General features: G+C 43.4%; 1 long non-coding RNA gene across 1 annotated transcript in view; it reads left to right on the top strand.

Annotated features, from left to right (window-relative positions):
• The window catches only part of LOC135973232 (uncharacterized), a 160,649-nt gene extending 153,219 nt beyond the window's left edge, over window positions 1–7,430 (top strand). Inside the window, exons 3-4 of the long non-coding RNA XR_010590020.1 lie at window positions 3,154–3,292; window positions 5,545–7,430. This is a non-coding gene — a long non-coding RNA (uncharacterized LOC135973232). The remainder of the gene's footprint in view (window positions 1–3,153; window positions 3,293–5,544) is intronic.
• The last annotated feature ends 19,658 nt before the right edge of the window (window positions 7,431–27,088 follow it).

Raw genomic sequence — 27,088 nt, 5'->3', positions numbered from 1 at the left:
ATGCTATGAATTGCTCTGGCAATTAGGGTGACCCAGATGTCCCGATTTTATAGGGAAAGTCCTGATATTTGGGGCTTTTTTTATATGGGGTCCTGTTACCTCCCCACCCCCTGTCCTGATTTTTCACACTTACTATCTGGTCATCCTCCCAGCAATCGAAGCACTGGCATGGATGAGCGGAGGTACGCCATCCCCTTTTGGATGGTCACCACAGTTTGGGTGACCAAGGGGGGGAAATATTGTGTAAAGCCTCCGCTCAATCCAGTAGAATGCGATTGTAAGATTTATAACTTTTCAGTCATTGCTAGTATGATCATTAAGTTCTGTAACCTTTTGCAAACGTTGTAACTTTTAGTCATTGTTAGCGTAGCCTTTTAAATATTGTAACTTTTACAAGCTTTGTAACCTTTTCAGTTACCACTTCTATAACCTCCAAGCTTTGCAATATTCCATCACGCGATCAGGGAGAGTGTGAACAAGGGAGTGTGTGTGGGCGATAAGGGAGTGTGAACAAGGGAATGTATGTGGGACTGGGCGGAGAGGAACTGCAAGAAGAAAAGAGCCAGGAGCCAGGTGTATCTGATGTAATCTGCCCTGAGAAGGCAATCAAGGGGTGCTTCTTGACCTGCTCGCAGGCCTGGATCCGTGACCGCAGGCGGACACACCAGATCTACTATGCTTTGGCTTCTCGGCTTCCTATGCTGTCTCCGGTAACTCTCCACCTGCATGAGTGTGTGGGTGCATGAAAGTATGAATGCATTGAATGTGTGCATACATGAATAAGCTCCATCCCTTTTCTGTTTGATCCAATAGCGGCATTTAATAAAACCAATATGAGTGTAACCCTGGGTTGGTTTCTAGAGAAATTGAGGTAACAGTTTTCCCTCTAATTTTTTACGTTCATGTGCAGAGTGAATTTTGTTATGTGCACACATCACCTTCATATTGGTGCACATAACAAAATCAATGGGGTGGGGCCGAGGGGTTCGGAGTGTGGGAGGGGGCTAAGGGCTGGGGCAGAGAGTTGGGGTGCGGGCAGGGGGATGAGGGCTCTGGCTGGGAGTGCAGGCTCTGCGGTGGGGGCAGGGATGAAGGGTTCGGAGTGCGGGAGGGGGCTCAGGGCTGGGGCAGAGGGTTGGGATTATACTCTGATCCTACCTCATTTTCACTAGCATTCACTCAGGACCGGCTCTAGGCACCAGCAAAACAAGCACCTGCTTGGGGCGGCACATTCCCAGGGGCGGCACAGCAGCTGGTAGCAGCCGGGCCCCCATGGCCTCAGCCGCGCAGTGTAGGGCGCAGGGCATCTGCAGCACGCGGGCGCCGCTCACCACCTCGGCCAGGTTGTCGTGGCGGACGTCACCCATGCCGGCCGTGCCGATGAGCAGGCGCAGTGCCACGAGCCTCACACCCTTCACCCGCAGGATGTCCGGGGACGAGCACGCGGGAAATAGTCGCTCTTGGCCACCAGCACCGACTTGTGGGCTCGGATCTGCCAGCTGGACACTTCAATTACCGGGTCCGGCTCCTCCAAGACCAGCTGCTGTGGGCTCCAGGGCTGCGCTCCAGCCTGTGGACAGTAAGTGCCAGGCGGCGGTCAGGCGATGTCGCCTCCTCCTGCCTCGGACTCGGACGTGCCTTGTTAATCTCCCACTGGCTCTTCACCACTCAGCTGCAGGAGGAGGCTGCTCCGGGCCCCTGCCCCGGGCCAACTGAAGCACAAGGAGGAGCTGAAATCGCAGGGAGCTTGCAAAGGGAACGTGGCACTTTCCTCACCCCCTCTCTCCTCTTCCCCAGCTGATGCGCTCCCTTCCATGGAGCTGGGCTGCTGCTGGCTGCCGTTGATTCTCTCTGCTTCCCTCAGAGCTTTTCCCAGTGGCCCTCGCTGCTGCTCCGCTTCTCCGCAGAGCCTTTTTGGACAGGTCTTTGCCTCACTGATATTCCCATCACCTGGATAAAGGACACAGGATAGGACTGGGCTCTCCATGGCTCTAGCAGAGGCTGGACCTGGCTAATGTCCACCCCCCCACACACACACACACTCCCAGCTCAGCAGCACAGCCACCCACCCCTTCGCCTTCCTCTTCTTCCCCCTCCCTTTTTACTTTTTTTCCTTTGCGATTTAAGGTTGAACGTTACTGTGGGTTTTCCTTGCTCAACTCTCCTTCTTGGCACATGGTCAATTTCAGCCTTGTTTCCAAGCCTGGACTCCTCTCACATGCTGACAGCAGAACAAGGTGTGGCGGCAGCCATCCCTGCAGCCACTCGCTGCTGAACTTTTCAACTTGACTAATTTCAACATTGGTTAGATATCTGTAACCATACTATACTTGCTGCAGCTTGATTGCTCAGACTTTCCATGAGTGGCATTGACAGATCAACCTATAGTAATAAAGTATCTCACTTCCTGTTCCTTGGGGGAGTTTGATTTTTTTTTTCCTGGCGCAATTTAATTTTTTATGAGCCTTTTTCCTTTTTTTTCCCTTCAGAGTAAGCGACACATGTTCTTTAACAAGTGAATGATCACTGAGTTTTAACAGTTTTGATTTACCTAGATGTTCGTATCAGCCTGCATGCATCTCCCAAGATCCGTTTGACTAATTGCGCTGTTTTATTTCAGCTCAAAGAGGAGCTAAAGATTTTCTTTGGACTTTCTGCTCTGAAATTTGTAGCAACAGAGTCAACTAAACATGCTGATGTGTGATTATATTCTGCGATTATTGCCCCAATATGCAAACGTGTACAAGCCAAAAAAAGGGGGGGAAGGCGGCCAAAATTTTTTTTTGCTTGGGGCGGCAAAAAACCTAGAGTCGGCCCTGCATTCACTATGTTAGATGTCCAATTGCTACTAACCTTTTTGGTGAAAACTGAAACAAAAAAGTCATTTAGCACTTCTGCCATTTCCACATTTTCTGTTATTGTTTTTCTCCCCTCATTGAGTAACAGGCCTATCCTGTCCTTGCTCTTCCTCTTGCTTTTAATGTATCTGTAGAATGTTTTCTGGTTACCCTTTATGTTTCTAGCTAGTTTAATCTCATTTTGTGCCTTGGCCTTTCTAATTTTGTCACTACATACTTATGTTATTTGTTTATATTCATCCTTTGTCATTTTACCTAGTTTCCCCTTTTTGTAGAACTCTTTTTTGAATTTCAGATCATTGAAGATCTCCTGGTTAAGAACATAAGAACATAAGAATGGCCATACTGGGTCAGACCAAAGGTCCATCCAGCCCAGTATCCTGCCTACCGACAGTGGCCAATGCCAGGTGCCCCAGGGGGAGTGAACCTAACAGGTAATGATCAAGTGATTTCTCTCCTGCCATCCATCTCCACCCTCTGACAAACAGAAGCTAAGGACACCATTCTTTACCCATCCTGGCTAATAGCCATTACTGGACTTAACTTCCATGAATTTATCTAGTTCTCTTTTAAACCCCGTTATAGTCCTAGCCTTCACAACCTCTTCAGGCAAGGAGTTCTACAGGTTGACTGTGCGCTGTGTGAAGAAGAACTTCCTTTTATTTGTTTTAAACGTGCTGCCCATTAATTTCATTTGGTGGCCCCTAGTTCTTATATTATGGGAACAAGTAAATAACTTTTCCTTATTCACTTTCACCACACCACTCATGATTTTATATACCTCTATCATATCCCCACTTAGTCTCCTCTTTTCCAAGCTGAAAAGTCCTAGCCTCTTTAATCTCTTCTCATATAGGACCCTTCAAAACCTTATATCATTTTAGTTGCCCTTCTCTGAACCTTTTCTAATGCCGGTATATCTTTTTTGAGATGAGGAGACCACATCTGTATGCAGTATTTAAGATGTGGGTGTACCATGGATTTATATAAGGGCAATAAGAACAGGAGTACTTGTGGCACCTTAGAGACTAACAAATTTATTCTCCATCTTATTCGCTCTCCCTTTTTTAATGATTCCTAACATCCCATTTGCTTTTTTGACTGCCGCTGCATACTGCGTGGATGTCTTCAGAGAACTATCCACCATGACTCCAAGATCTCTTTCCTTAGTTGTAGCTAAATTAGCCCCCATCATATTGTATGTATAGTTGGGGTTATTTTTTCCAATGTGCATTACTTTACATTTACCCATATTACATTTCATTTGCCATTTTGTTGCCCAATCACTTAGTTTTATGAGATCTTTTTGAAGTTCTTCACAGTCTGCTTTGGTCTTAACTATCTTGAGCAGTTTAGTATCGTCTGCAAACTTTGCCACCTCACTGTTTACCCCTTTCTCCAGATCATTTATGAATAAGTTGAATAGGATTGGTCCTAGGACTGACCCTTGGGGAACAGCACTAGTTATCCCTCTCCATTCTGAAAATTTACCATTTATTCCTACCCTTTGTTCCCTGTCTTTTAACCAGTTCTCAATCCATGAAAGGATCTTCCCTCTTATTCCATGACATCTCTTGTCATACTTCCTATTTTTCCTACGCAGTGGGATAGTTTGCTCTTGTACCCTTAATAATGTGTCTTTGAAAAACTGCCAGCTGTCTTGAACTGTTTTTCCCCTTAGACTTCCTTCCTATGGGATCTTATCTACCAACTTTGAGTTTGCTAAAGTCTGCCTTCTTGAAATCCATTATCATTATTGTGCTGTTTTCCCTCCTACCATTCCTTAGAATCATGAGCTCCATCATTTCATGATAACTTTCACCCAAGGTGCCTTCCACTTCTCAACCAGTTCCTCCCTATTTTGTTAAAATCAAATCTAGAACAGCCTCTCCCCTAGTAGCTGTCTCCACCTTTTGAAATAAAAATGGTCTCCAATACATTCCAGGAAGTTGTTAGATAATCTGTACCCTGCTGTGTTGTTTTCCCAATAGATGTGTGGGTAGGTGGTGATGAGGGACTTCAAGTCCTATGCTTTGGATGATTTTGTTAGTTTAAAAAAAACCCTCGTCCACCTCTTCTTCCTGGTTAGGTGGTCTGTAGTAGACCCCTACCATGACATTACCCTTGCTTTTTACAACTTACCCAAAGACTTTCAACAGATCTGTCTCCTATTGCTATCTCAACCTCCTCCCTTTTCCCCCCGCCTGTCCTTCCTGAAGAACCTGTACCCTTCTCTACGGTTTTGTTTCTCTATTTTAATGTTCTGTGAGACATAATGAGTAATGGGGCTATATGGGAGGGAAGCTGGAGAGAGATTCATTTTTCCTGGTTGAGGTCTGAGACCTTTTAAAGTTGATTTCCAGAATCTTTAGGTTTGCCCAACTCCTTGCAAAATGCAACAGCTGAGAATTTCACAGAACTTGAGTTGCAGCCACCTCCTTCCAACCGTAGCTTATGCTGGGTTCTAGCCCAGAAGCCAGATGACATGGCTCAGCTGCACCAAAGAATCAGGGCCTTGATCTTTTGTTTGCCCAGGTTCCTGATGATTTTTCTTGAGTAAGGAAGGGCAACGGTATACTTTTCCTTTGCTATTTGCTTTGCCTTATGTGTGATGGAAAATACATTTTGTATGTTTTGGTAATTATCACTACTGATTTTATTGGCTTATAAAATTTCTTCATTACAGTTTTCAAGAGCAACAAAGCAACATAATCACAGAAGACTGCAAAGCCAGAAAAGCTCACCTGCTTTATCCATTCTGATTCAGGGGGCCCTGCAGTGCAGTGGGAGTTGCATGTATCCTGAAGTGGGGGAATCAAAGCATTGTTGCAGGACTCCTGATTACTTACTATCCCATTCCTGCTATTGCTTTACCTGACGTGTTCTCCAATATACAATCACGGTGCTTCAGGTATTTCCTTTGGATATGTAACTGCTAAATTTGTCCACTGCTAAGAAATTTTTCCTAATATCTATTCTAAACCTTTTCTTCCTTAGCTTCAAGTCATTGCATTTTCAGAGACTGTGAATAATAATTTCTTTCCTTCATTGATAGTGTTATCTTGATGGTATTTATAACTGAACATATCTCTCCTGAGTCACTCTCTGGTTCTTGTTGCATCTGTTGAGTCATAATCCCATACGTACTTGATCAAACTGATGAATTTCTGTCTGGCTTCATGCAGGCATAGCACTATCATAGATCTCTGAAAGGATTGCCACAATCTTACTGCAGGTGAGTTCAAGGGTGTGTTCTATGTGGTGATGAGCAAGCCTCAAAGTTTCAGAAGTTCAGTACAGTTTGGATAATCATCAAAAAGTCTGGATGTTTATCGGAACCATGTTTAAGCTTTCCAAACCTCTTGGGTCTGCAAAATTACACTGGAAATCTTGTGGAAGAGGCTTTAATGTCAGATTTCTGGTGGGGCCAGAAATACTGCAAGAGCCTCTGAGGGTATTTCTGTCCATTGCTTGAATTACTACTGCAAGTTTATCAAATCACCCATGGCTGGAGAGCACTTAAACAGGAGAGCACTTAAACATGTCCTTAACTTCAAAACAAATAGATTTAAAAGCAAAACAGATAAGACTAGAAAATGGCTTTAGGGGGGATAAGAAGAGCTTTTACAAAAGTACTAGAAAGAGCGAAGAGGAAAATGAACAGAGAGAGAGAGATTTGTATGTCCTGTCATCACGCCAACTGGTCACCAGTTGAATGATTCAAAACACTTGGCAGGGAGATAAACTTTTACTTCAAAAAGATAAATTACATGCAATGAGAAACTATTTTGATTTTCCAATTTATAATGGTGTGACGTTGTGCAGTCTATATGGTTTTAGAAAAATATGGTAATAAGTGAATATAACGTAACTGGGATATGCTTCATGCAAAAGGTCTCTTGTAAGGTATCATTACAAAGCTTATAATCTACTGAGTGTGATCATCCGATTTGTATAAATGTACCACTCTTGTATCTAAAACTAGAACTATAAAATATAACTCTGAGGGCCTATTGTAATTATGTAAAGCGTGGGCCATTAATGATGGTTTGGAATCTTGATGACTCCCATTAACAAGGACCATTATCTGCAGATGGCTGTGAGTCTTCCTGTATATGTGTGTGCTGGCAAGTGGGCAATGAAGTTTTGCAGTGACATGTGATCATGTCACCTGAATTGGAATCCATCTTTAACCTGGTGCTTTTCCAGTGAGGGGGGGTGGAAATCCAGAGGGACAAAGGGTTCCCGCCTTATGCAAAAGATATATAAAGGGGTGAAACAGAACAAAGGGGGGGAGGAGCCATCATGAAGAATCCCCTAGCTATCACCTGAGCTGCAACAAGAGCTGTACCAGGGGAAAGAATTGTGCCCAGGCCTGGAAAGTGTCCAGTCTGAGAAAAAGCGTACTGAAGCATCTCTGAGGGTGAGATTATCTGTATTCAGTTTGATTAGACATAGATTTGCGCATTTTATTTTATTTTGCTTGGTGACTTACTTTGTTCTGTCTATTACTACTTGGGACCACTTAAATCCTATTTTCTGTATTTAATAAAATCACTTTTTACTTAATAATTTACTCAGAGTATGTATTTATACCTGGGGGAGCAAACAACTGTGCATATCTCTCTATCAGTGTTATAGAGGGTGAACAATTTATGAGTTGCTTATGCAGGGTAAAATGGATTGATTTGGGTTTAGACCCCATTGAGAGTTGGGCATCTGCGTGCTAAAGACAAGCACACTTCTGAGAGCTGTTTTTGGATAAACTTGCAGCTTTAGGGCAAGTTATTCAGATCCTGGGTCTGTGTTGGAGCAGACGGGAGTGTCTGGCCCAGCAAGACAGGGTGCTGGAGTCCTGAGCTGGCAGGGAAAACAGGAGCAGAGGTAGTCTTTGCACATCAGGTGGCAGCTCCCAAGGGGGTTTCTGTGATCCAACCCGTCACAAATGGAAATTGTGTAATAGTAGGGTTACCATACGTCCGGATTTTCCCGGACATGTCCGGCTTTTTGGGCTTCAAGTCCCCATCCGGGAGGAAATCCCAAAAAGCCGGACATGTCCGGGAAAATAGGGAGGGAGGGCCCAGCGGTGCTCGGCCGGGGGTGCTCGGCCGGGGGCAGGCGCCCCAGGGCCCAAGCCGAGCCAGGCGGGAGGCGCCAGGGCCAGAGCCTCTTGGCCTGGGCTGGCCGGCCGCCAGAGGGAGCCGCTCGGCCAGGGGGGCCGGACTGGGCTGTGCCGCACCCCGCCCCAGCCCCAGCTCCAGCCCCAGCTTACATGCTGCCTCCCTGTTTCAGGCTTCCTGCGAACATTTGATTCGCGGGAAGCAGGGGAGGGGGAGGAGCAGGGGGCGGAGCGTTCAGGGGAGGGGGCAGAGTTGGGGCGGGGACTTTGGGGAAGGGGCGGAGTTGGGGCAGAGCTGGGGGCGGGGTTGGGTGGGGTTGGGGCGAGGCCGGGGCCCCGTGGAGTGTCCTCCTTTTTTAAAATTAAAATATGGTAACCCTATGTAATAGTTAATATTTAAGCTTTATCAACTAGGGGAATACAGCTCATGTGAATATAGAAACTGATATACAAGTTCACCCTGATTAAATAAAATGTAATAATGTCTAAAATGCAATAAAAATTAACAAACTATATAAATAAGTGTGTGTGTGTGGGTTTTTTTTAGTTTTGGGTTTTATATAGGCTTCTATGTTAAGCTGACTTTTACTTCCAATAAGTTGGTCTCTGGAGTCAAATCTCTGGCCTTGAAGACCTTGTGGAGACTACAAATATTTTTCTTCTGGAAAGAACAGTAAATAGAATGTTTCAGTTTTAAAATCACTATCCTATCATGGCAAAACTACACAATAAAAACACCCCAAACAATAGTGAGTTTATATAGGACTGACACTGTTGTGTTGAACTACTACAGAGTCAGCAGAGGGAGCACAAGATTATCTCAAAGTTGTGTAAAATCACTTCTGCAAGATGTGCATGAATCCAAAATGCAGCCATGCTGGCTAGTACTCTGTGTAGGAAAGACATGGAGATGGATGGAGAAAATACTTATCTTAGCCAAATTGAAAAGGACAGATTTAAGGAAAGAAATTTCCTCTTCGTGCTTATAATCAAAGAAGAAAAGCCAATTAACTTTTTGGGGAAAAAGTACTTGACAATCTGTCTTTTGAACTAAAATAATATGCATAATACATATACCAATCTTCAGCCTCCTATTCTGTTTGGCAAATCTCTCTCTCTCTCTCTGGCCTAAAAGTTAACAAATTGACTTTTCTCTGTGACTTCCACACTCTTGACAGCCTCTGGCTGTGTTTTTATTGTCCTAACAGCTTCTGGCAGACTACAAGTCTCTCACATTCACTACAAAGTAAACAGGAATTCAGTCCAAGGGTAACTGACTTGGATCCGGTGGAAGAATGCAGGTTATTCATAAGAACTGGTAGACTCCTTTCTGTATTAATATAGTCTGTGTTTATTGTGGATTTTATGAACAAGAAAAGTTGTGACACTCATTGAGCCTCTAGAAATTACTTCTTTCAAGCATGTGGGAAATCAACATTCTCTCCCCGCCACCCCGCCACTAGTTATGTTACCATTTATCCTGTGTGTATTCAGCTGTTTTCCACCTTCTGATGCAAAAGGCAGAGCAGACAGAAGTTTACTCAGATGCTGCTGGGAAGAGTCATATTATTTTGAGAACATAAAAGGTTCTGCAGATATACACAGCAATATATGATTGTTCTGATGAATATCTCTGTTGGTTAAGGCTAAAGGGTCAACAGCTTTAGAAATTCTATCTGCAGGCCGGCCAAAGTGTAGGCAGCAGTAATATGAGTTACTCTATATCTGCCCTACCAATATTTCAGTCCTGACACAGAAGGGAAAAGAATATTCTTGGATCATAGGGGTCGGGGCAATAGTCCTCTTAAAAAAAAAAAAAACCACACAAACCCAAAAGAACAAAACAACACATGAGGCAACCTGGTGCTTGTGAAAGTTAGGCGTTAATAGCACAGACCAGAGCCAAATATAGTGTAGGCCAGTTCTGTGCCATTCCACTTATGACCTGTTAACACTATTAGGTATTCTGATTTTGGGCCTATCCTGAGTAAGAGTTTCCAACCAGGCTGAATCGCTTTCAGATTTTCTGATGTGGACAAACAGGGACTAGGGAAATATGTCCTCCAAACTTGTTTCCACTTGCAACCTAAGTGAAACATTTGAACTGCTCTTCAAATGAGAGAGGTTAGCTTGCTAAGGGCTTGATCCAACTCCCATTTGATGTCACTGGGAGGCTTTTTGTTGAATTCAGTGGGCTTTGGATTGAGACCTAAGGATGTTTCTTCACTGCAGAGTTAACTCAGTTGATGGGCACTTGGGTCTGACCAGCTGCACTACAAAGTCACCCTTGAGTTACTGTGTTCTCTCTGGTGCTGCAGGGATGTGGACAGGTTTTCTTTAATTTGGGAGGGCTACAGTTAAATAAAATAATAGCTGCTGAAAATCATTTCCATGAATAGTTTTGTACCATGACTAAATTTGTCCACTTTTAAGAAAGTGTGATAAATGAGCTTCTGTTACAAACTTTTATTAATGCAATCCCTACATTTTTGGGGGGCTAACTGCCTGTCCCGCCAATCCTCCAATTGTCAGTGCCCATGTGCTGTACTCTCTGTTTGTTGCTGGAACTCCTGAAGGCATGCCACATGGTCCTTTGTATTGCAATAAGATGAGTTGCTGGGTGATTCTTTCCCAGTGAATTATGGGAGAACTTGTCTGCCCTTCAATTGTGAGGAGGTATAGGAGGACCATAAACACATGAGTGGTTTTGCCTGCATTTTCACTGCAAAATAGGTGAGTTACCAGCCTGAGTGAAAGCAGTACCTGGACTTGAGCCTATAGTCACAGGTGGGCCAGCTATCCCAGGTAGAAAGCAAAACTAAACTTGGAGCAGAGCTTTATGTGTGTGCGAGGGAGGTGACAGGCAATGTGCAAGTACGGTAGGAGCCCAGACTAAGTTTGCAGTGGAGACTGGACACTTTCTAGGATATTTCTGATCCAAGTTTTAACCAGGACAGACCCTGATTAGTTTGTACAGTCTGATGGGATTACAGCACAAGGTGGCATGGTTGAGTAGAAACATACCTTTTTAATGTATATATTGGAGATAGGCCCAAGATGTAAAATTTCAGATATGTATTTAGATGTAAACTTTCAGAGATGTCAGACTTCTTAGAAAGAGATTAACAAATTACACAGTTCAAATGTGGATACAGATCCAAACCTTTCTGCCTGTATGGCCTTGGAGAAGCTCACATCATGGCAAGGTGTAGTATCTGCCAATCATTCTCCAGCTGTACTTGAGAGGGCAGAAACTTCGTTTCTTCAAATACCTCATGGAGGAGGCCATTAGGCCCCAATTGGACCCAGGCTGGGAAACACCTGCCCCCCACCCCCAGTACATCGGCCTGATTCAGCAAGGAGTGCATCTGCTGCTGCAAAGTCCAACTCTGATGCAGGAGACTCTGCCCCAACAGACCCAATGGCTGAGTCTTGTCGGGAAGACCTCTCATAAGCATGAGACTATGTATTCCTTAAAATCCACTTCAAAGAAGTGTAAGCAAGCCAACCAGCTCAGCCCCTGAGGGTTTAGAACTTAGGACATCCTAAGTTCCAGAGGCACAACAGGAAAGCCCATAAACATAAACTCCATTAGTACTGGACCGGACAAGCAGATTGGGCAGATCTATATCTATTGTAGCCCCATGGAACATTTTCACTCTCTTGGATCTAGAATCCCCTCCCACATCGTACTTCTCTGTTTCCAAGGAGATGTCACCTCTGAGAGAATCGACTGCTGGAAGGAGCTTATCACCCGTCCCATATGCAGACTACATCTCCCCTCCAATGGCACTGACAGTACCGCCACTGGAACTGAAATCAGCCTTCTCATCAGGAGATTTTGAACCATCCAATCAGGGCCGGCTCCAGGCACCAGCAAACAAAGCAGGTGCTTGGGGCGGCCATTGGGAAGGGGTGGCACATCCAGGTCTTCAGCGGCAATTAAGTGGCGGGTTCCTCAGTCCCTTTCGGACCGAAGGGCCCACCGCCGAGGAATGAAGCGGTGCAGTTGCGCTGCCGCCAAAGTGCTGCCGATCGTGGCTTTTTCTCCTTTGCTGCTTGGGGTGGCAAAAAAAGCCTGAGCCTGCCCTGCATCCAATGAGCTGCTCTTCCCTTACCCTCGTGAGACTCACACCAGTTTGGGACCAACTTCCACCTCTTCTAACTCTGAGCTGCTGGTACCCCATGCCCAGGAGCCCCCGCGAACACCTATCCACCCCCCTACTGTCTGTACTGGAGGCCTTGGGATCGGTACCCCCTTGCAGAGTCGATCTGATCTGCCAGGGAGTCAACTCTTGCTTCCCCTCTAATGTGTTCAGATCTGCCCCCGGATTGGACAGAGGAGGAACATTACAATCTAGATTCAGAGGAACCAGCAAGACTGCTGCCATCATCCCTGGACGAAGCAGTGACTTCTATGTCCCTGCACCTGTTGGCAGTTCCAGGACCTTCTCTGCAGAGTTACTGGAGAGCTTCATATTCCTCTTGAGGAGGTCCAAGACTCCCTGCATAAACTCTTAGACATCCTGCTCACTTCCAGACCCAATAGAATAGCTCTCCCCATTAATGAAGCCATAGTGGAGCCAGCTAGGACAGTTTGGCATACCCCTGCCACCTGTGCTCCTACCCGCCAAAGGGGGAGAGAAGCGTTATGTGTCGGCCAGTGGTGCAGAATGTTTGTTTCTCACCCCACTCCCTGTTCACTGGTGGTCCATGTCACTTCTAAAAGGGATAGACAAAAATATCCTTGCCCTACTCCTGCTGACAGAGGGCAAATGCTTGGATTTGCTGGGAAGAAAGGTTTTATCTAGTGTCCACTTCAGGATAGCCAATTACCAGGTGCTACTTGCTAAATGTGATTCCCTGAACTACGCCAAATTTGTGGAGTTTACTAACAGTCTCCCCTAAAAGGACAGGGCTTGTTTTCAAGCCCTGATAAATGAAGGCAAACTGAGAGCCAGGACTGCCCTCCAATCTGCAGTCAATGCAGTTGATACCTCCTCTAGAACTATGGCTATTGCCATCGTCATATTCATGGCCCATGTGTCAAGATTCCTTAAGAAGGTCCAGAATACCATCAAGGACCTCCCCTTTGGTGAATTACACCTCTTCAACCAGAAGACAGATGAGTGCCTTGATACCTTAAAAGATTCCAGGGCTACCCTGTGCTCGCTGGGAATATACATCCGTACCCCTAAGAGGAAGTTTCACTGTCCATCAATCAAATCTAGATATATGGCTCAGTAGTTTTTCCATCAGAGGCCCTATGAATCACCACAGAAGAGACAGAGGGTTCAAAAGTCCCACTTCCCTACACCCTGTGCAACAGGCTCGGCATCTCAATCTCAGCCCCCAGCTCAAGGTTATTTTTGACAGGAGCTCAAGAGCCATGCAACACTAAGCCAAGCACCGCCTGACTCTCCTACACCATTTGGGGGTCATCTAGCACTCTCAACATCTGGAGTGCAATAACAATGGACAAGTAGGTGTTGAACGTCATTGATTCTGGTTATACAATAAAGTTTGCATTTGTTCCTCCTCTAAAACTCCCCTGCCCCCCCCCTTTTTGGGGACCACTCTCATGAGAGTTTCTCAATCAAGGGGTGAACTCCTTACTACAGTGAGGAGCAATAGAATACGTCCCTTCTCAATACCAAGGGAGAGGGTTTTACTTGACCTGCTTCCTGATACCACAAAAAAGTGCGATTTCAAGTCCAATCCTCGACCTCCGCTATCTCAACCACTTCATTCGCAAATTCAGGTTTTGCGTGGTCATGTTGGCAACAATAATTGCATCTTTAGAAAAGGGCATGTGGTTCACAGGACTTGATATGAAGGATACCTGCTTTCACATAGACATTCATCCCACCCACATGTTTTCTCAGATTTATGGTGGGCTCTGAACATTTTCAGTACAGAGTACTCCCCTTTGGAATAGTGACTGCCCCCAGAGTCTTTATCAAAATATTGTCAGTAGTGACCCACATCAGATGTTGTGGTCTCATTTTCTTCCCGTACCTCGACGACTGGTTCCTTGTTGCCAAGTCCTTCCAGGAAGCCTCTTCATCAACTTCAATGATGCTACACCATCTCTACTCACTGGGAATCAATGTAAATGCAGAAAAATATCTTCTCACCCACACACAATCTCTGGACTTCATCAAAACAACCTTAAATTCTATCACTGCAAGAGCGTACATGCTTAAGGACAGGTTCCAAACCACGAACAACATCAAAGCTCATGACTGGTACTGGAGGGTTGCTCCTGACAAGACATGTCTGTCTCCCTTAGGTAATATGGCCTTGTGCTCCTACATCACCCCATTTGCAAGATTCCACCTTCATTGCCTTCAAATTTGGCGGCAGTCTGTATACTCCCCAAGCCATCATTCCATGATCCTCATGGTGACATTCCAGTGTCTTTCCTGCTATGGTGGACTAATCCTTGTCGGGTATGTGTGGGCATCCCGTTTTTCTCTTCCTTTCCTGACAGGACCATTATTATGCAAGGATCTTTATTAGGTTGGGGGACCCACATGAACAGCCACACAGCACAAGGTGCCTGGACATCTTGAGAGTCCAGGGTGCACATCAATATCTTAGAGTTGCGAGTAGTCCGGAAGGCAGGCAAGTCCTTTCTTCCAATCATCCATGCTCACCATGTCCTTATAATGTCAAACAATGTTATGACTGTCTTCTACATCAACAAGCAGGGAGAGTGAGATCTACCTCTCTGTGTGCAGAAGCAGTCAGCTTCTGAAACTGGCATGTCAGCAATCAAATTACATTATCAGCAGCCTACCATCTGATGAAACAAAAAGTGCTTGTAGATTCCCTCAGCAGACGTTTTGCAGTTGACCACGAGTGGGAGCTCCACAGTTCGGTACAGCACAGTATTTTTAGTCTATGGGGAACCCCAATCAGGGTTCTGTTTGCCTCTCAAGCAAACAGGAAACGCACCACATATTGTTCCAGATGAGCCCTATGTCACAGAGCATCTCCCTGGGAGTGGCTTCTTCCTTGGTCGGACCATTTCAAGCATGCCTTCCTTCTGCTACCACTCCTGCCACAAGTTCTATGCAAAATGCAGCAGGACAGAATGCAGATCATCCTGATTGCCCCCTTCTTGTCCAGACAGTTCTGGTTTCCCAACCTCTTATGCATGTCATCCCAACCACCAATCATCCTTCCAACTTTACCTGAGCTCTGGACACAGTATAATGGGAAGGTCAAGCATCCTGATCTGTGTCCGCTCCACCTCAAGGCTTGGTATTCAGATGTGCATCATCCTTAGAACATTCATGCTCAACAACTGTATGAGACATCCTCTCTAGTAGTAGAAAGGACTCTACTAGAAAATGTTACCTAGCTAAAAGGAAGCACTTCTCTTCTTGGGCACACCAATGAGGAATTCTCACAGAGACTACAGATATTCCTCTCATCTTAGAGTACACCTCTACCCTGATATAACACGGCCCGATATAACATGAATTCGGATATAACCCGGTAAAGCAGTGCTCCAGAGGGGCGGGGCTGCGCACTCCGGCGGATCAAAGCAAGTTCAATATAATGCAGTTTCACCTATAACACAGTAAGATTTTTTGGCTCCTGAGGACAGCGTTATATTGGGGTAAATATCCTATTTTTGAAGACATCAGATTTGTCCATCAGCTTCTTGCAAGTCCACTTGGTGGCAATCAGCACATACTATCCACCTTCTCACGGCTACTTGGTCTTCACACATCCATTGACTAGTAGATTCCGGAAAGGTCTAATAACCTTCCCAACTTTTCAGAAGCCTAGTCCCCAGTGGGCCCTAAACCTTGTTCTCTCAGACTCACAAGACCCTGCTTCGAGCCTTCTACTTGCTCCTTTCCATAAAAATCACTTTTCTTATAGCCATCACCTCCATGAGAAGGGTTGGTGAACTTGGAGTGATGATGGCAGATCCTCCGTATGCTATTGTCATGAAGATGGGAGAAATTGTTAAGCAGTTCAAATAACCTAGTTGGCACCTGACCAGAAGGGCCAATGAGTAAAGAAGATACTTTCAAATCTGGGGGGGAAGGATTTGTTTGTTGTTCTCTTTTGTTGTTCCTTCTCTGGATGGAGGGAGAAGCCAAGCAGGCAAAATATCTCCTGAAAATATACCTGGAATAATCCATCTCAAACCACAGAAATTGTAAGTAGGGCAAGAAAATGCGTTAGGTTATCTTTTTTTGGGCTTGTGAATTTTCCTATGCTACAAAGGTAGTTTTATTCCTCTTTTTTTAACTGTGAAGCTGAGCCCAGAGGGGAATCCTCTGGGTTTTAAATCTTTTTATTACCCTGTAAAGTTGCCTTCCATCCTGATTTTGCAGGTGTGATTCTTTTTTTTTCTTTATAAATAAAGTTATTTTTTAAGAACCTGAATGATTTCAGTGTCCTAAAGACAAAGGGTCTTACTCATAGACTCATAGACATTACGGTCAGAAGGGACCATTTTGATCATCTGGTCTGACCCCCTGCATGCTGCAGGCCACAAAACCGTCCCTACCCCTTCCCTTGACTCTGCTGTTGAAGTCCCCAAATCCTGTGTTTTAGTGATTTCAATTGGCAGAGAACCCTCCTGCTAGCGATCCCTGCCCCATGCTGCGGAGGAAGGCGAAAAACCTCCAGGGCCTCAGCCAATCTACCCTGGAGGAAAATTCCTTCCCGACCCCAAATAGGGCGATCAGTAAATCCCTGAGCATGTAAGCAAGAGTCTCCAGCCTGACCCTTGTTAGCCATTATACTATTTACCTGTCATTGCTCGGTATTCCTTGGCTAATATGTTTTTCCATTAAACCATTCCCTCCATAAACTTATCTAACTTAATCTTGAAACCAGACAGGTCCCTCGCCCCCACCGTTTCCCTCGGAAGGCCGTTCCAATATTTCACCCCTCTGACGGTCAGAAACCTTCGTCTAATTTCAAGCCTAAACTTCCCCACGGCCAGTTTATATCCATTCGTTCTCGTGTCCACATTAGTACTAAGCTGGAATAATTCCTCTCCCTCCCTTGTATTTATCCCTCTGATATATTTAAAGAGAGCAATCATATCCCCCCTCAGCCTTCATTTTGTCAGACTAAACAACCCGAGTTCCTCTAGTCTCCTTTCATACGACAGGTTTTCCATTCCTCTGATCATCCTAGTGGCCCTTCTCTGCACCCGTTCCAGTTTGAGTTCATCTTTTTTAAACATGGGAGACCAGAACAATGTCTGTGCTCACATTGCTAAGGCAATTGATTGGTAGTTTATTCTCAAGCCTCCCCAGGAAAGGGGGTGAAGGAGTGGGGGGGGGGATATTTTGGGAGGATAAGGATTCCAAGTGTCCCTTCCCTGAATTTTTGTGTAAATCACTTGGTGGTGGCAGCAATACTGTCCAAGGACAAGGAAAGGAATTTGTGCCTTGGGGAAGTTTTAACCTAAGCTGGTAGAATATAAGCTTAGGGGGTCTTTCATGCGGGTCTGCACATCTGCCCCCCAGAGTTCAGAGTAGGCAGGGGGGAACCCTGACAGCTATATTCCAGGGATCGGCAACCTTTGGCACACGGCCTATCAGGGAAATCTGCTGGCGGACCAGGACGGTTTGTTTACCTGCAGCGTCCACAGGTTCAGCCGATTGCAGCTCCTACTGGCCGCGGTTCACTATTCCAGGCCATTGGGGGCGGCGGGAAGTGGCGCGGGCCGAGGTATGTGTGGTCACTCTCTGTATTCCCTTTCCACCCTCCTTCCCCTTTGCTTCAGATCTTATATGATTTGTGGTAGAGAAGGAACTGGAGAGGCGGTTGGTTCTTTATCTTCTCGGTTGGAGGCACGAGGTGAGACAGGACGCACGTGTGGACCAACGGATACTGCTTTCAAACTCTCTGGTTCCGGGGTCATGATATGCATGCATGACCCACCATGGAATACAGATAGGGACCACACATCTCAAAGAATTTCTAGTTACAGGTAAGTAATCTCCCCATATTTCCTCAAACACACTCAGCACTTCCAAATATGCTCTCCTGTTTGTAATTTGTTCTCCTTAATTATTACAATAAACATCCATTACATGGTCAGATGCTTTTACACAGTTGAAAAATTCACAAATGACTTCTAGTGTAAGTATTAGCCTAATTTTCTGCTCCCTAAGCATTAAATTGGAGTAGAAAAACTACTGAGACCCAAGTTCAGGTTTCTGAATTTCATACAAAACAGTTAATGACACATATAAAACAGCATGTTCATGCATCCACTTGTCTGCTTTAGGTGTTATTTACGTCATCAACTCTTTCATGTGAAACCAGAACCTTGCACTAAAATTTTGGCAGGCGTGAACCTTTACAGCAAAAAGGCATTTGACGGGAGGGATATACAATGCCCTAATAAAAGATGAAGTAATGTTTAGTTCTTAAGCTGGAACAAATTAACTATAGTTATAAAACTTCATACTTTCTCCTTCTCAGCTTATGCTACAGAATAAAAATTGGCAAAATTACTTTCCCAATGAGAAAATGGCTGTGCCACACTATTTGTTAATACCAACCAAAATTCCCCAGAGAAATTCTACAGTTCAGTAATTCCATGGCTAGCTGGCCAAATATCCTTCCATTGATTTACACAGAGCAAACACTTTACTCTTCCCATTCAACTGGATTAGACAACTAAAGAAGACACAACAAAATATTGGTTAATCTGTTTTTTACTATTGACTTAACACTGCAATGAAAATCTATTGTGGCGGTGCCATAGCATCACCATAGTTAGTTAAGAATTACACTTAAGCAGGGATTAAGGCAAAGATTTGAAAAACTAACTAGTTCTGGGTGCCCATATTGAGACACCTAAAAAGAGGCCTAATTTTCAGCAAGTGCTGAATATCCATCCTTGGGAAAAACAGCCCCCCTTTAAGAGGTGTCAGGTTAGGCACCCAAAAACTGAGGCACCCAAATTGCTAGTGACTTTTAGAAAATGTAGACCTATCTTTTATTCATACCTGCTCAATATATATGAATAGTGTATTACAACTGCCTGAAATTTACAGCACCTGCCCTTTGAGTACAGAATGAATTTTCTGAGCATTCACAATTAAATCAGTTAATTAATTTTATTCATCATCATTTTTGAAATGGCCCCTTTTAAGAAATGTTTTTGATAAGTGCCTTTTGTTTAATCCTCTAGTAAATCAATTCCTTTTTTTTTCTTTTTTTGAGATTTGGGTCCTTCTGGGTTGTAACACTGTCTGTGTGTTCAGTGTTCATGTGACTGTAGTATCCTATATGAATGTAAGGGTAATCTCATTTCTTTTAATTGAAGGAAAAGCTATTCCCTGATTTAGGTCACTTTCCTAATTGGGATCCTTCCTGGTAATGGTTTTCCCAGGAGAAAACTTACCTTCTTTAGCCTACGTTATTGATAAAAGTCTTGCACCAAGACCCTTGCCCCCAAGACTATCTCCAGATGTTCACTACCATGGTCTTTGCCTGCCTAGCTGTCTGCATCTCCAACCCAGACTCATAATGAGCCTAAATATATGTTGTGAGGTGGGAAGCATGGTGGAAGGATGGCACACTGGAGCTGCAGTGACAGAACAGGTTGCTGGAGGCGATTGGACAAATGGTGAAGAATGAAGATATGGAGGAGGGGTAGTCAGAGAGTGCAGAAAGAGAAGAAAAAGACATACTCCAAACATCTCAAGTATCTTGCTTGTATGTTGTTTGTCTTGTTTATTTAGACTGTAAGCATTTTGGGAGAGGAACAGTGTCTTCCTATAAGTCTGTACAATGCATAGCACCTTATGATTGCTTCTGTACTATGAATAATAAGAAAGCAGAGTCTTGCATTGTGCAGTATGAGACTTACCAGTTCAATGAATACTTGAGTGAGTTTGGTGGTAGGGACTGCAGACTGGTTTCTTGGTTCTTGTTGAAGATGATGGTGGGGTGGGATGTTTCTGGCTTTGTATATAAAATTGCTTTTATGATTACATTATATTAATTTCTAAATAAATACATCTGTAATGTATACATTTCTATTAATGAATTTTAATGTTAGTTTTAGATGAGTTTTCTATTCTCTCAAGGATTCTATATCTAACTACAGGCAAAGTAAGGCTATTACTTGGATTATAAGCTCTTTAGAGCAGTGACTGGCTTTTTTGGGAGTGGGATGGGGGATGGTGGTGTATATAGTATTTCTGATCACTTATTGGTCCCTTTAGGTGCTATTTTCATGCAGATACTCTAAATGGTAACAATATCTAGCCCAGACCTTTCTTGTTGCAGAGAAGTTTATTTGAATGACTTGGAAGTCCTTGACTGTTCCAAAACCACAGGGTTGATGTGCTTTGTGAAAGTAAGATGTAGTTTTTAACTGGTACATTTGTGTGTGGTCTCCCTTAAATTTATGTAATGTATATGGTGCTTTGGTTAGACCAGAGGAATGGGTCTTATTCCTGGCTCTGCTAATGACTTGTTTTGTGATCTCAGATGAGTCACTTATCTTCTCTGACTCAGTGTGCGCATCTGTAAAATGGACATAATACTTACTAGGTCACAGGGCTGCTGTGATAACTATTATATAGCACTTAAATCTCATTGGCTGAAAGGCACTATAGAAATGCCAAGTATTATAAGACAAATAACCAGTACTCCTTTATCTGTAAAAGGCTATGGTCCAAATCCTCAGCCAGTATAATAGGCCTAGCTCCATAGAATTCAGTTGGAGCTAGGCTGATTTACATAAGGTGAAGATTTTAGGGACATTTGAATTGGCCAATTTTAAATCCAAAGTTCCTCAGATATCAGGAGTGTTTTGGTTCTGGAATTTTGGTTGGGTCTATCCCTGTTTCTAAAAAATATAGATGCTGCCATTACCCCTCTCCCCCCGCCCAAACCCAGCAGGTGTCGTTTTTAAACATGGTAGGCCAGATTTACCCTGGTGTAAGTCCACAAACTAGTAACCCCAGGTATGGTTTTGAACTAATATCTTATTGGGGCAGTGGTGATGGTGGGAAGACATGAGCACTTTATTCTTATAAAGTATAAGAAGAAGGATAAGCTGGTTTGCACTGCTTAAAATCTATGCTTTTAGAGCCCCAAAGGGTCTCAAATGCAAATAATAAATATTCTATTCCATATATAAATAAGAATGAAAAGGTCTTTAAAATGGTGAGACATTCTGTTATTCTGGTTCGTAGCCCAACAGAACAAATAACTGTTTTTTCTGCAAATAGTCATTATTATTTACTGGCTATTTGCTTAAGAAAATCATGAGCAGACTGCACATTCTTGATGCGGTATAAATTATAATTTTATTTTGTCTAGCATCTCGCATATATCCTCAAATACTTGAAATAGTAGGAGAGAAATTAATGAGATCTAGGGAAGGAAAAGAACTTAAATTATTGTATTTCCCCAAATCTCCTGGAGATCATCAGGCAAATCTATTATGTAACTTTGTTCAAGGAAAACAATATTTTGTGTTTTTATTTTAAAAAAAGTTAGAAGTCAAAAACATTTAAACAACCCAAACACACTTGTTTCATTTCTCAAGGGTTCTTTTACTCACAAGATAGACACAATAAAAGATAGCCATGTTGATTGTTTTTTCAATAGATCTCACACATTTGCTTCATTTCACTACTTGTTTCCCAGGGTATGCAACATGAGAACCGTTCCCAGAGAGGGTTCAGTTCCTGTTTGGCTATCATTTTATTAATATTTATGTACACAGATACAATGACATGAAAAACAATAGATCATCACACAAGTCTTTAACACATAGAGACATTCATGCTGCTAGAGCATTGTTCTCTACATTGCAGGAAATGATTCCTAACCTTACTTTGCAGTTAGCTAGGAAGAAATTATAAAGGCTACCAATCTTCATGCTTCAGGTTGATTACCAGGTGAAGTCAGAAAGAATTGGCTAGGTTAATTATATGAGGGATGTGTGTGGTAACAGAGGGTTCTTGTCTTCACAGGATCTAGCATTAGTGATTGTGAGAGACAGAATTCCTGGTTAGATGGATACCGTAATAGACCTGTTCTAGTTTTCTGAGTGAATATATTCCCTTCTCCTTAACACCTCTCTATACTAAAAACAGTGTTCTTTGCACAGTGGGCATTGTTGTTCATTTTCTATTTAACAGTCAAGCCAGAGGAAGGCTCTGTTGCAATGGTGCTAGACCAAATTCATCTCTGTTTTCAGCCCACTGAAGTCAATGTAGGTCTACCAGGGATGAATTCGGCCCAACTTGCATTAAAGAAAGAATTTGGAGCTGGTTTTCAATAGGATGATATGCTCAACTTTGATGCAGAAGTTAACCCTGTCTTTGGTCCCTGCAGAAGCATTAAACCTCTAGGTAATGATGTGGTTAGGCTTTGTGTAGTAAAGCTCCTTTGCTGCCTTCTGCCCTTCTCTATCTCTTGGCCTCTGTAAATGGCGCACCACGTTGCATTCTGAGCTCTGGCTCCTCATTACTTTTATAGAAAAGTTTTGGGGCCCAGCTGAGTCTCTGGTAAACCCTGGTGCCTCTGCTAAATTGCCACATGCATTGATATTTGTTGCATCCCAAAGGAAAGGAAAATTCAAAGCAGAGTTGGAGATGGCTTACACAGGCTCAACTTCAAATCATCCATAGAAGAGTGTGTGTGTGTGTGTGTGTGTGTGTGTGCACTCGCATGCATGTGTGCCAAAAAGGATTATGGTTTAGGGATTTGGGGTGGAGGGTAGGCCTGCCAATAAGACTCCAGCTGTTGGAAGAGAGCTCTCTACTTCCAGTTGTAGAGGAAGGATCCGAGATTCACCCTAAAGATTCTTCCTGTTGTCAGGGTAGTGGGGAGAAGCACCCTACAGCCTCCCCCTTCAATAAATTCTTGCCAGAAAGTGGGCCACCATATTATTTAGCATCCTATAATGTTGTATACTAGCATCCTCATTTCCCACAGACACCACCAAGAGTTGAGGGTACCTTACTGGGTCTGCCTCTGAGTGCATTAGAGTTAGCATGACGGGCTGATCTATTGTGTCAGAAGGTAATTATAAACTTACACTAATGTGTAATGCTTTATCAACACTCCATGGTGATGTGTATTAAGGGTTCTCTTTTTACAAGGCTGTTCACTATATGACTAGATCTAGTACAAGGCAATAGTCCTTAACCTCTAATGTCACTGATAATCTCCCATTTTACAAGACACCCATTGCATTAAAATGAGGCTTGGAAGGATTAGACTTTTATCAGTAAATCTTGATTTCACTACACACACACACACACACACACACAAACTGACTAAGAAAATGTTTCCATCAAAATAGAAACTTTTGTATATTTTGACATGTAATGTTGACAATTTGCGTTTTAACATTTGTAAAGCTTTATTTTTTTAAATCTCACCATATACTGTCATTATATAATTATCTGACTCCTGTCCCCATAATTTTTCACAACTGTGAAATTTGAACTGATAAAAAAGAACAAAATGCTTAAAACCCATAATTTCCCACAACTATAACGATTTAAAATTGATAAAAATCAAAATATTGCTTCAAATAAACATTGATATTCATTGAATTTTTTTTTTTTACTTTAAAGGACAACTTTTTTGGGAGAAATCACTTTGTTCTTGACTGTAAGATCTACTTCCTCTAAGATGTTATGAATTATTAAACATGGTAATAAACAGTTAAGGCACTATGCATAATGGAGGATGTGATAGTTCTCGGAAAGGGGTTAATATTCAATTGTTGGACTCCTAAAACATCAGTGCATCTTTTAAAGATTTCACTGCATCTCCACACATCACTATCGAATTGATTTTTAAAGCTCTGATTGATTATTTCTAAATGACTGCTTTTGGAGACAGTACAGTCTACCATTTCAAACATATGGTGATATCTTAGTCACTGACTGTTGGATTGGGCTCAGTTATGGGAGCTATACAGCTAAAACTTGGGTTCATCTCTAATATTGACATTACAGTGAAATGTTATAGGGTGGGGTTAGTTGTTTTATCCTTCAAGATGAGTGCACTGTCAATACCTGTTGTTACTGTAAAGTGCTTTGGAATCTTGAGTTTGAAAAGTGTTATAGAAAATTAGGTTTGGATGGACTCTGAAGAAGCTGCATAGTCAATTGGATCAATGTAGGCATGTGCGAAGAAGTACTTCAGGGAAATGGATTGTTTAGGAGATTGCTAGCAGGATATAGTCTTTCATCTCTTGGTCAACAATTCAAATCAAGTTCAGGTTAGTGGTGCCTGAAAGCTATAATCTTATATCAAGTTTGTGATGGTGATCCAGTTCAAGTTGAGCAGTGTCAGCTTTACAGAACCCAACCCTACACCAGACACCCTAATTGGCAATCTCAGAAGAGAGTCCAAATGTTGAATAGTTATGGAGGCTGAACTTCCCCCCCTTTGTCCCTAGAAGTGCTTCCTCCACATCAGGGTTGATGTGCAATGGTGGCATAGTATGGGGAAAGTTTGCACTACAGCTGTATCTGCTTTGTGTATAACCAAAGGACATTATCCAGGACAGCCAATCAAGCACTTGTCCTGTGAGCCCGAAATTAATTGAAGAAAATGGATGATAAAAATATGTCCTTGAATTTTTCTGAACCAATCTTCATATTAACCTCAGCTAAAATATGTAAATATCCTCTCACCTGAGGCAAAGAAGTTCTAATTACAGAACAAATGTAAAGTGGAAGAAGAGGCACTAACAGAAAGCAGGGAGATACAGGCTCCCTGTCAAGTCCCTGGCATTTGTCCTCAGTGTCTCTTGGCTTGTGTTTAAATCACCTGATGCACACAGGCAGAAATAAAAAGACATTAGGCAATCAGAAAATTATGCACACCAGAAATATGACCTTTCTGTCTGCTGAGCTCATGATCTAGGACACACTTGAGAAACCTATCTGCATTTGGAATAAAAGGAGTCTAGTGTATTTTTTTTAACAGTTCCACTCCTTGCCCTTCCTAAATAATCTTAATGTGTATGGAATAGGTAAATTCTGAGTGTCCTGGCTGCTTTATTTAGCTGCTATATGGGTTCAGTATTTTCACCTCCCTATAATGTCATCAGGTATCTAATCCAAAGTTTGAGAGAGAATTGTTTATTATTGTACAGTACTTTCAGACTTACATATTTTTCATTGTGCAGTGCTCTAATGTCATAAGTTTTAAGGCTAAATTGGGGCTTTATTAGCTACTTTTGCATATGCAGATTGTGAAGGGGCACCACCAGGGCGGGATTTCCAATTAGGCATAGTAGGCACATGCCTGGAGCGCCAGTGTTCTAGGGGTGCCTTATCTCTCTAAAACTATGCAATACGAAGGTCAGCTGTGGGGGGGGAAGAGAGGGCACGCTGAAGATGGGTCTTGTCTACATTACCCGCTGGATCAACAGACAGCGATCGATCCTGTGGGGGTCGATGATCGCATCTAGTCTAGATGCGATAAATTAACCGCCGAGCACTCTCCCATCGACTCTGGTACTCCACCAGGGTGAGAGGCGCAGGCGGAATCGACGGGAGAGCGTCAGCCGTCGACTTACTGCAATGAAGACACCATGGTGAGTAGATCTAAGTACGTCGACTTCAGCTACGTTATTCATGTAGCTGAAGTTGTGTAACTTAGATCGATTCCCCCCCACCCAACCAGTGTAGACCAGGCCTAGGAGCGCAGAAGGTATAAATCCAGCCCTGGGCACCATACTGATGACAGTGGCCAGAGGCAGGCAGGATGCATCTAGCGTAGTGCATGCAGTAGCCTTTAAAACAATGCAGAATTGCACTCATGGTTGCAGCAGCCATCTAGTGCAGAATGGGGTAGCTTTATAGTTTGCTCACATGTTGGGCTTGGAGATTGCTGGCAAACCTCTGCACAGGTAAACATGAAATGAGAATAGACTCTGTGCCTCCTTTCCGTAGCCCTCTTGCATACCTGTGTAAGAGCAGCCAGAACCTTTCCCATGTTGTTGTGGTGGAAGACAGTGTGGCCAAGTGCGAAGACATTGGAATGGGAGTCAGGAATACTAGGTTCTGTTTCTGACTCTGCTACTTACCTGCCATGGGACCTCAGTAAGTCACTGTGATTTCTGTGACTTAGTTTCCCCATCTATAAAATGGGTTTTGAGATCTATAGATGAAAAACATTATATAATAGTTATGAATTTATAAATAGGTTTCCAGATTCAGAGCCAGAGTTAGGGTTGACTTGTTCCATTCAAGAGAATGATAACTTGAAACTGATTGCTGAATTGCTTGATTGACATTTGCCTGAAAATGTGCAGTGATACCATACACAGTGACTATGAGGCAACTTCTTTTGTATGGAAATAGCAACATTTACAGGTTTGTTGAAAGGTTTGAAATCCATTCAAGGGCTTGAGGAGGAGCAGAGTACACTTTTGCAAAACCTCCTGGAAATGAAAAATTGTGAAAAAGTGTGAACTTCGTGTTTGATGGTCTGGAGGTCTCCTCATTTGCGCTGCAGTGAATCCTCAATTCTCCATTTGTGCATCAGGTGTGAACCTCTTCCCTGTAACCTAATACAGCTGGCCATCCACTGTATTCAATGGAGTAAGAAAACAGGTTGTTCAATGGTGGGATTGTCTATGAGCTGCTTGTCAGAGCCTGCCCATTGTATCCACCAAGTGTCTTCTGGGCTGAAGATGGATTACAGAAGAACTTTTCCAGCCACCCAAAATGGTCAGCGGGACTTAAGGCAAGGGTGAGGTGGGTGAACTAGGTTATCATGGAGTGGGGAGTCTCATAGCTGCATTTAGCTGGATGTCAATGAGGTCCATGTGCAAGCTTCTTCCCCAAACAGGTGCACAGTACTCAGCTGTAGAATAAAATAAAGCCAGCGTTGCCATTTGTAGTGTTCAAGCATTGCAATCCGACCTAGAATCTGCTCACTTTTGGATGATATTGATGCGACTCTTCATTTTATAGCTCAGCTGCTTCAGATGTTGATAGGTAAGGCTCCGATTAAGAGTGACTCCTAGGTAGCAGTGTTAGGATCGTGGATGATTGCTGCAGAAGTTCACATTCAGCATTCTCTCAGCTTCGGAATTGCCAAGATGGAAGCTGGCAAC

This window comes from Chrysemys picta, chromosome 8, assembly GCF_011386835.1.
Source record: "Chrysemys picta bellii isolate R12L10 chromosome 8, ASM1138683v2, whole genome shotgun sequence".
In the NCBI taxonomy this organism is placed as follows: Eukaryota; Metazoa; Chordata; order Testudines; family Emydidae; genus Chrysemys; species Chrysemys picta.
Note: the sequence above shows the minus strand (reverse complement) of the source record. Positions and strands in the feature narration are given on the sequence as shown.